The following is a 10,179-nucleotide window of genomic DNA, read 5'->3' as shown; positions in this document are numbered from 1 at the left end:
GATGACTGAAGTGGCCAATCAAAATTGGACCATGTTTGTGTTTTGCACAAAAAAATGGAATTTGGATACTGAGGTTCTCATTAATTTCTGTTAAGAGGTTGAATCAAGAAATCATGGAAAGTCATGTAGCCCTCTTCACTCCCAGGAGAAGCAGAGTAAAGAAACCATAGATTTAGAGAGATGGACAGAGTAGGAATATGGGTTCAGATGGCTTTCCAGTGTGCAGTTCAGTCTATTATGAGGTGCTACCACATCTCTGTCCTCATCTCCATGAGAAATCTCCAAACACACCCAATAAATTGTCTTTAAGTAATTTGAATACATTCTTTTATAAAGTCACAGTAAATCAGATATTTTGAGAATCTCACATATAGAAACCATCATGCTTTCTTTGTGTGCACAGAAGTCCAAGTAACATGGCAAACAGAAATAAAAAATAAAATCAAATAAATAAAATCAAAGAAAGAATTCTTGAGAAGGATGCATTATTTTATCCTCAAAAACTAGTATACTGTTTTTAGGAATATTACTTATCATTTGGGCTTATATTAGATCAGAATTTGGTGTACTTGTACATTAATTTATTTAATTATTACTTTGAGAATGCTTACTGTGAGCAAGCATAATTGAAAAGCACTGACTATACAAAAATAAAAAAAAATCAAAATCTCAGTTGTCCTTTTTAACAAACTGATACTAAAGTATACATGGAAATGAAAGGATGTAGATTAGCCAAAAAATCTTGAAAAAGAAGAACTAAGTTGGAACATTCACATTTCCCAATTTCATAGCTTACTCAAAGATACAGTAAATAAGACAGAGTGGTATAGTTGCAAGTACAGACATATAGATCAAAGGAATAGAACTGAGAGTCCAGAAAGAAATCATGGAAAAATTTAAGGTTACTTGATTTTAGACAAAGGTACCATGACATTGCAATTAGGTAAGAATAGTGTTTTCAAAAAATGGTGCTGGGGCCTTCCCTGGTGGTGCACTGGTTGAGAGTCCACCTGCCGATGCAGGGGACACAGGTTCGTGCCCCAGTCTGGGAAGATCCCACATGTCGCAGAGCGGCTAGGCCCGTGAGCCATGGCCACTGAGCCTGCACGTCCGGAGCCTGTGCTCTGCAATGGGAGAGGCCACAACAGTGAGAGGCCCGTGTACCACACACACACAAAAAAATGGTGCTGGGACAAGTGTATATCCACATAAAAATAAAGTTGGACCCTTACCACATTTCAGATACAAAAATTAGCTCAAAATGGATTATAGACCTAAAACTCTTAGAAAAAATAAAAATAATTTTTGTGACCTTGGATTAGGCATTGATTTCTTAAATATTATACAACAAAACAAAGAAAAAATTAAATAAGTTGGACTTCTTCAAAATTAAACTGTTTTGTGCTCCAAAACATACCAGCAACAAAGTGAAAATACAACCCAGAAAATAAGTGAAAATATTTGCAAATCATAAATCTGACAAGGGACTTATATCCAGAATATAAAGAACTCTTACAACTACACAACAAAATGACAAATAACCCAATTAAAAACTGGACAAAGGATTTGAATAGCCCTCTCTCCAAAGGAGATATAGAACTGGTCTATAAGAACATAAAAACATAAAAATATGCTCAAATAGTCACTAGGGAAATGAAAATCAAAATCACTTCACATTCACTAGAATGGCTAAAATAAATGAGAAAGACAATAACATGTGTTGTGGAGAAATTTGAACCCTCATACATTGATGGTGGAATTTTAAAATGGTACAGAAACTTTGGAACATTTTGGCAGTTCCTTAAAAATTTTATACATGGAGTTTCCATATGACCCAGCAATTCCACTCCTATGTATATTACCAATAGAAATAAAACATATGTTCATGCAAAAACATGCACATATGAATATCTATAGCAGTATTATTCATAGTAGCCAAGAAATGGAAGCAGTTCAAATATCTATCAAATGTAAATAGATAACCAGAATTTAGTATATCCATATAGTTGGGTATTATTTGGAAATGAAGAAGGAATGACTTACTGAAACATGCTACAACATGAATTAACTTTGAAAACATTCTGCTGAACGACAAAAGCCAGTCACAAAAGACCACATATTGTATGGTTATGAAATGACTACAATAAGAAAACCCATGGAGATAGATAGCACATTCTTGTTCTAGGGTCTTTGGGTGGGGAGGGATGGAGAGTAGCTGTTAATGGACACAGGATTTCTTTTGGGGTTATGAAATATTCTCAAATTAGATAATGATGATGGTTGCAGAACTCTGTGGATATACTAAAAGAAACACCTGAATTGAACATTTTAAAACTGTGAATTTTAGGGTTTGTGAATTATACATCAATAGGCTATATAAAAATTAAAAATAATGAAACACCTAGTAAGTTACAGATCTGGACCATGAGCCCATTCAATCTTGTGTCAGAACTGTGTACCATAACCAACGTTTAATTTTCATATGGAACATGAGTTTTACAGACCTCCTCTGCAAGTGTTGATCCTTTCAGTGGCTCTGTGTGTAGACAGGTAGCAATGACCATCTTAATACTGAGAATGAGGTGAAATGGCTTTAAGTAAATGACAATAAAGAAGACAGAACTCATGAGTGTGTTGGTAATAAGACTGAAAACCAAGTCTTTGCTTCCTAAATCCAAGATGGCTTTCTTCATCTCATTACTCCATGCTGCTGCTAGGTAGATTAGATCTGAATATATATTTGTACTGCTTTTTGTTCATATGTTAATAATTTTTACTTCCTGAAATTTGTTTTAATAAATGATGAATTCTCTCTTTTGCCTTCTGCAATCTGTGCAAATGCTGAGTGTTGAAATAAAATTTACAGACATCTGAATAGTTGTGATAAGATTTCTCACAAGTTTATTTATCACATTTATATTCTGATGATGATAGCAATTTAACCTCCTAAGTCAACTCAATTTCAAGTTTCTGGCCTTTGAAATGGAAGGTTCCTAACAATTACACTTATTTAAGCATGAACTTAATAAAGAAATAAGCATGTTGCATGCACACACAGAGTATGTTCCAAGATAATGTATTAAACCAATGTGGAAATGTAGCCACGACCAATATATTTCTCTTAATATTGATTCGTTGGCAAACCAATATCTTTTACATAGTTTTTTAGTTCATATGGAAACCATTCATTATCTTAGCAAACATCCAAAGCACAAACAAATCAATGGACTATGCCCACCAACAAATATATTATACATATAAGTCAATAAAATTGTTGCATGCAACTATTTTTTTCACATATGTGGCAATCTAATTTTGTCAGGCTCTTACAAATATTACAGTTGTTTTTTTTTTTATTCTGTAAAAGGCACTAAATTTGGAGAATCAACATTACAATTTAGGGTTTCTCCCCTTTATTGTACCAAATATGTATATTGGATATTACAAGATCTTATGGCTCCATCAATTTCTGGTAGATTAGTTGTTGATATGCAAATACCACCTTTACTACTTTTTAACCTTAAAGTATGGATATTATAGTATCAAAAGAAGCCAACAATCTGAATGGACCAGAAGAGATATCATTTCCTGATTCATATAAGGGCAGCTTGTACTGCTTTACACCACTAGGTTATTTCTAAGAGGTAATTAATTTCTTTGGTTCTTAATAACAATAATAGAAGCGCACACTTTCACTAGAAACCAGTTTGGAGACTTTTCACAGAAGTGACTAACCTTACATTTGCTTAGAAATTTGCATTGTTCATTAATGGAGCTCCATTTTTATTTTACTATCATATTTTTACCACACTGTTAAAATTTGACTTCCTATCCAAGATGAAATTGTATCTAAAGTGTAAATCATTAGAACTCATGCAGTCTGGCAGCTCCAATGGGAAAGGCCAGCTGCCATGCAGACCCCATGCAACTCTTCTTCCTTGGAAGATGGGTACCACCTTGACATTGTGAGGAGTACTTTCTGATGTCTCCATACCTAATAAATATAGCTGACCTTAGAGGCCACCTTTCTGTACATCTGTTTTAAAAGAGCCAACCTACTATAAAAAATGGCATTAACCTTTAATTTTAATTCCTTTTTCTTAGTCTAGGCTGCTGGATTGCTCACTCAGTATAAAATCATGCAGCATGTTATTACGGTGTCATCAGCATGAATAATGGATTCCACACTCGTGGAGATGGACCTCAGAAAGAAGGGTTACCAATATGGCCATCATTGTTCACATGGGCCTTTTAAATGGAATGTTCTGGACATCTGAAGCACTGAAAGTGACTAGTCTGGAAAGCTATGACAGTACTTTTTAAAATGCCATGGATTTTGAATGCTCTAAGGAGTATTAATAAAATGCCATGATCCTTAAAAGTGAATGTTGACTTTTCTGCTTTCCTGACAGTGAAACTTAAATGGATGGAGGTGGTTGGCAGTGTGAGAACAGTATAAAAATAGGAGCTCCAGCACTGCTTGCTCTTGGGTTATTGAACCTTGAGCTGGAGGTACAACAGTGAAATTTCAATGTAAGTGATGTTTCTCAGAAATGTCACATCAACCCGTCACATGTGCCTCTGTTATTTCCCTGCAATTATTTGTGTGCTCCCAGAATTCAGCTGTCATCTTTGCATTTGTAAAGAAGAAATATTTGCCTTTCAAAAATAAACATTCTAGGGGCTTCCCTGGTGGCGCAGTGGTTGAGAGTCCGCCTGCCGATGCAGGGGACACGGGTTCGTGCCCCGGTCTGGGAAGATCCCACGTGCCGCGGAGCGGCTGGGCCCGTGAGCCATGGCCGCTGAGCCTGCGCGTCCGGAGCCTGTGCTCTGCAACGGGAGAGGCCACAACAGTGAGAGGCCTGCGTACTGAAAAAAAAAAAAAAAAAAAACACAAAAATCAACATTCTAGAGGCACTTCTCTTTTAAAGTGAATTAGCATAAATATTAATAAGATTGCTTCATTATTAAGCATTGGTAGTTTCATCTCATTCACACGAGAGAAACTTGTAATGTTATATATGCCTTAGATAGATAAAGAACACTAGCTCTTATATGATGGTAGTTAAATTTGTTCTCAATTAGGACAATTTTTAAGTGGTCAGAGAAGTTTATTAACTTAATTACAGCCTGACTTTCAGTGGCAATAGAAAGCCTCTACACCTAATATGAATTATTTTTTCAGCAGAGGTATGAAACAGACTAACTGAAAGTTAGTATCCTGTGCCAGATAGCTTCATTTTGCCCCTTTCTAATCACTTTCCTTCCTTCTCTACTATGGTCTCTTCCTTGGAAGACTAACTTGCAGGGATTATATGAAAAGGTCCTTTATGCTCTAACATGTGATAGAGGAAAGTAAGAAAGTGAAGACAGAATATTTAGCCCCTGAGATCCCTCCTTGTGAGTTTACATCGAGCTGGCCATGTTCCTTTTGGTGACTACTCTTCTCAAAAGTGTTGACAATACAATTATCTCCTTTTAGGTTCTGCTAACTAATCTCTCTCTCATCCCTTTAGACCTAGGTGTGATATCACGTTGTTTATATAAACTTTGCATTACTACACGATCCCTTCTGATTTCCTGATAACTACACCTTTATAAATTAACCACTTTGTAAATAAACCCTCTTTGTTTTATCCTATTCCCATGGTTCATCTGTTTCCTGTTGGGACCTGACTGATCCTATAGCATAATTTGGGATCAAATGGAGACTTGCTTTTTCTCTACAATCTCTACATAAAAATGTATTCAAATATCTAGGTCTAGTTTCCCCAGAATATAAAGATCCAAAATATCCACCGAAATGCTTCACTGTTTATTCTTTCTCTTTTCTTTCTTTCTCTTTTTTTTGATGGATAAAAAAAAGAGACAAAGAGACTTTGGATAGCCAAAGTCTGTGCTTATCCCAAATGGGAAAATCTAGCCATAGGAAGTCTTTGTTATCATCAGCTAGTATTATTTTTATCATGCAGAGATATCCTTTCTAAGCTGAGAAAGATATCAGACACACATCTAAACTAACTGAATTGAGAGGAAACTTTCCATTCATAGTCCAACAAAATACATATTCAAGGTCCTGGCATTTTCAGGTTTTTCTGCCAAGTAACTATCAAATGCATTTTGACCTGCTCCAAATAAAGTTAAAAATAACAATTGATATCTTCCTAAAGTACAATTTATTTTAAAACTTCTAATACTTTTCTCATTAAAATACATTTATATTAGAAGTTTCATATAATAGAAATAAACAAAAGAAAACTGTTTTCCAGAAATCAACTCCCTCTTGATTTGATAGCATCTCACTGGTTGTTCTTTTCACCATCATTTGCTGATTCCTTCTTTTATTACTGGCCTCTTAACTTAGAGGTAAACCTTCCTTTATCTGTCTCTACACACTCCCTTAGTTTTCTGAGCCAATCTTATTACTTTAAATACCTTTTATATGCCAATGACTTCTAAATTTATCTCCAGCATGAATCTCTCACTGAACTCCTGACTCATATATCAAACTACCTACTCAATTGCTCCACTTGGGTATCTCATAAACATCTCACACTTAACACTTCCCAAACAAAACTGCTGATCTCAGCTCTACACACTCCACTCACCCTCTTTTCTGTCTCCTGGGTCCTCAGTCTAAAGTTGGAGCTTTTCTTAACTGCTCTATTTCTTTCATACTCCATATCCAATCCATCAGAAGATCCTGTTAATTTACATTAAAAACATATGGAGGATCCAACTCCTTCTCACAATTTCCATTATTATCTCTCTGGTTCAACATGCCATCATGTCTGTTGTTAAATGTTGCACTGGACTTCTAATTGGATTCCTGATTCCATATCCCCCTGCCTACAGACCCCAAAACTGTCTATCATCGCTACTGCATCCAGGGTGATCAAGTTAAAACTGAGGTCAGATGATGTCTCCCTGTTTATAATCATCCAATGATAACACTCTGGATTCATTTCCTAGGGCTGCCAAAACAAAGTATTACAAACTAGGTGGCTTAAAACAACAGAAATTTATTATTGCACAGTTATGGAAGCTAAAGTTGGAGATAAGTTGTCAGCAGGGTTGTGTTCTCTCTGAGTACACTGGGAAAGAATCCTTCACTGCCTCTCTCCTTGCTTCTGGGGGTTGCTGGTAATCCTTAGCACTCCTTGGCTTGTAACTGCATTGTTCAATCTTTGCCTCCACCTTCACTCGGCTTTCTTCCCTGCATCTCCTCCTACAGAAGTCCCTCTCATTCCTCCTATAAAGGCATCAGTCATTAGATTTAGGGCCCACTCTAATGCCCTAAATTAAGTATAATCTTAGCTTAACTTGATTACTCTGCAAAGGCCTTATTTCCAAATAAGGTCCACATTCACAGGTTCCTGGTGAATAAGAATTTGGGTGGGATATTATTCAACCAGTACCTTCCTCCGTTCCATTTAGAGCAGTACTTAATTGGTGCAATTTTGTTCCCTAGAGGATATCTGGCAACATCTGGAGACATTTTTGGTGTTCACAACTGGAATTAGCTATAAGCACCTAGAGGTTAGAGACCTGGGATGTTATTAAACATCAAAATGTTGAGGTATTTATGCCAATTTATTTTGGTTCTAAATAAAGTTAAATAAATAAATATTATGGGAAAAATGATATACATTCATTGTTTATTACTTGGGACAGAGACATTAACTTTCTAGAAAATAAGGTTGTTCTCTAAAAAAAAGTTTATACTTCCACTTGTTATTTGTTGAATAATTGCTGAATAATATTTGCATCTCTCTAATTTAATTTTCTTTGTGTTACATTAAAAATCAAGGCAGCAGGCCCCAAAATGGAGTCTCTTATGCCAAGACCCATGTCACCAATTGGAGACTAAATTACAGTTTTGGCTCTCCCAGAAATGGAATCTTAAACCAGTCAGGAATCACTTGCTCAGCACAAGTCAGGTAATCTGCCTGATAGTCCCCTGTCATCCTTTAAGGAAAAGTAGCCTTGCAATAAACAACACACTTTTTTGCCCAGAATAACTTCCTTGTTTCCACTCCCTGTTGTCATTAAACATCTTTCATTTTGTACAGTTCCTCAGAGCTCCTTTCTATCTGCTAGATTGGATGCTGCCAGATTCGAATTGAGTTTTGTTCAAATAAACTCTTAAAAATTTTAATATGCCTTAGTTTATGTTTTAACAAAAGCTTAGCTCTGACGGTAATTAAATTAGATGAGCAAACTATGAACTATTCCTGAAGCATGTTTACCCAACTGGTAAACATCTATGATAGCTGCCTTCCAGGACTGTATTCAGATAAGGCATATAACTCCTAAGAGAGAATACTATGTGGCTTGTAGTATGAAATTCATAATTATTAATTCCCACCCTCTCCCTCTTAAGTCACCATTCCTCCTTAAGTAAAGAACTTGTATATACCAGGGTCTTTACAGATATTGTTGAATAGAATATGTGGAATGACAAAATGGTATTTAACCCATGAGACAAAACCAGGTCTTTATAATAAGGTTTAAAAGCACCATATGTTTAATTCTATCATTTTATTATATTACTATTATTATTAATCTTACTGATATTATTTTAGTTTCATCAATTGCACTCATATATTTTAACTCTTGATTCTGTTCTGAAAACAAATAATAACTAAATTCATTTCTTCTTATTTCCAGTAGGTCATTGAATATTGCACTGTTTATGAAATCAAAATATCTTGAAATTTTGGCTCAATCCCTATTTTGGGCACTCAGACACAGATTGAAGTGGAATTTGGAAAAGGACAATAAAAACATGAAAAGGCCTGACAGACTTGATTTATGAGTTCAGATTAACATAATTAAAGAGTAGATATTTTAGGGACTAAAGAAAATAATCCTAAAGGGAAACTATCATGAAAAAGCAAGCGTAACTACTGAAACTGTGTAAGATGGTGAATTACATCACAGAGAAAGAGAAACAATGGATATATTTGTTAAGAAAGTTTAACACTGCATCACAAAGAAACCTAGAAAAAGCACATTTAGATTAAAGATCAGAAATTATAACCTAAGTGAACCTCATGACAACTGTGGAATATTGTCCCTCAGGAAACAAGAAGGGGCTAAATATCTCAATTACTTACAATTGAATGAAACTAAGACATTAGAAACCATTTTGCTTTTGGTCCAAGATTAAGACTATCTCATAAATTCTGTTTTTATATATTGTGTTTTTTAATTATACACATGTGTGTATACTGAAAAACATTCTGGGCAGAAGTAAATTTATTAAACTCTGGAGAGAGAGGATATTTAAATTTCTATTAGGGTTATGGTAGATAAATACCATATCAGAGAACATGGCTGCTTCCTTTAGATAGCAAAAAGAGAGACTAGAAGTCAACTCTTTATTTTCTTCCCTGTTGGTATTTTGTCAAAGTCTAAAATATAAAACCCAGAAGTGACCCGTTCAGCAGGTGAACAGAAGGTTCACTGGGATGATTAAAGCAAGGGCTTGCTCCACCTGGGTAGATGATCTAATGGGAATTTATAGCTTTTCTAAAAGCAATTCCAAAGATGCGTAAATCCCATCTTACCCAATTTCTCTTAACCTTTGCAGTAAAATCTTTCCATCTTTCAAGAATTTCAAGTCCTCTTAACCAGGCTTAATTAATTTGTCTCAAACAAAGTACAAATAAGAAAAAAAATTGGCATATAATACATTATACTTACTGTAAGAAGGACCGAATGCCTTACCTTGATTCATCCTCTTCCTTCTTCTCTTTGAGGAAGGAAAGTAAAGTGTTCTTTCTCAGGTTGGGTCACCACAGTTATGAACATGACACATGAAAATTTATGGTGGGAATTTTTGCTTGTCAGTTTTCAGTGGACTGTGGATAATGGCAGGTACGTGGTTACTCGGAAGACATCTTCTGAGCAATCTTCTGACATCTGGAAAGAAAAGGGAGACTGAAATAATCAGTGCTTGAGCTTTTCATGTGAAATGTCCAATTAAAATAGACTTTGCTTGCTGTATTTTTTTTTTTTTTTTTTTTTTTTTTTTTGCTTTCAAATAGAAAACGATCCACTTTTCTGGATTAAAAAAAAAAAAAAAAACCTAGAGGAATTCTTATTTGAAATGTGAAATTAAGTTCCCATTCCAGCTAAATGGTCAAGATCAGTGGTATCGTGGTAATCTGTGAA

The sequence above is a fragment of the Stenella coeruleoalba genome, assembly GCF_951394435.1.
Source record: "Stenella coeruleoalba genome assembly, chromosome: 2".
In the NCBI taxonomy this organism is placed as follows: domain Eukaryota; kingdom Metazoa; phylum Chordata; class Mammalia; order Artiodactyla; family Delphinidae; genus Stenella; species Stenella coeruleoalba.
This window is presented reverse-complemented; position numbering follows the sequence as displayed.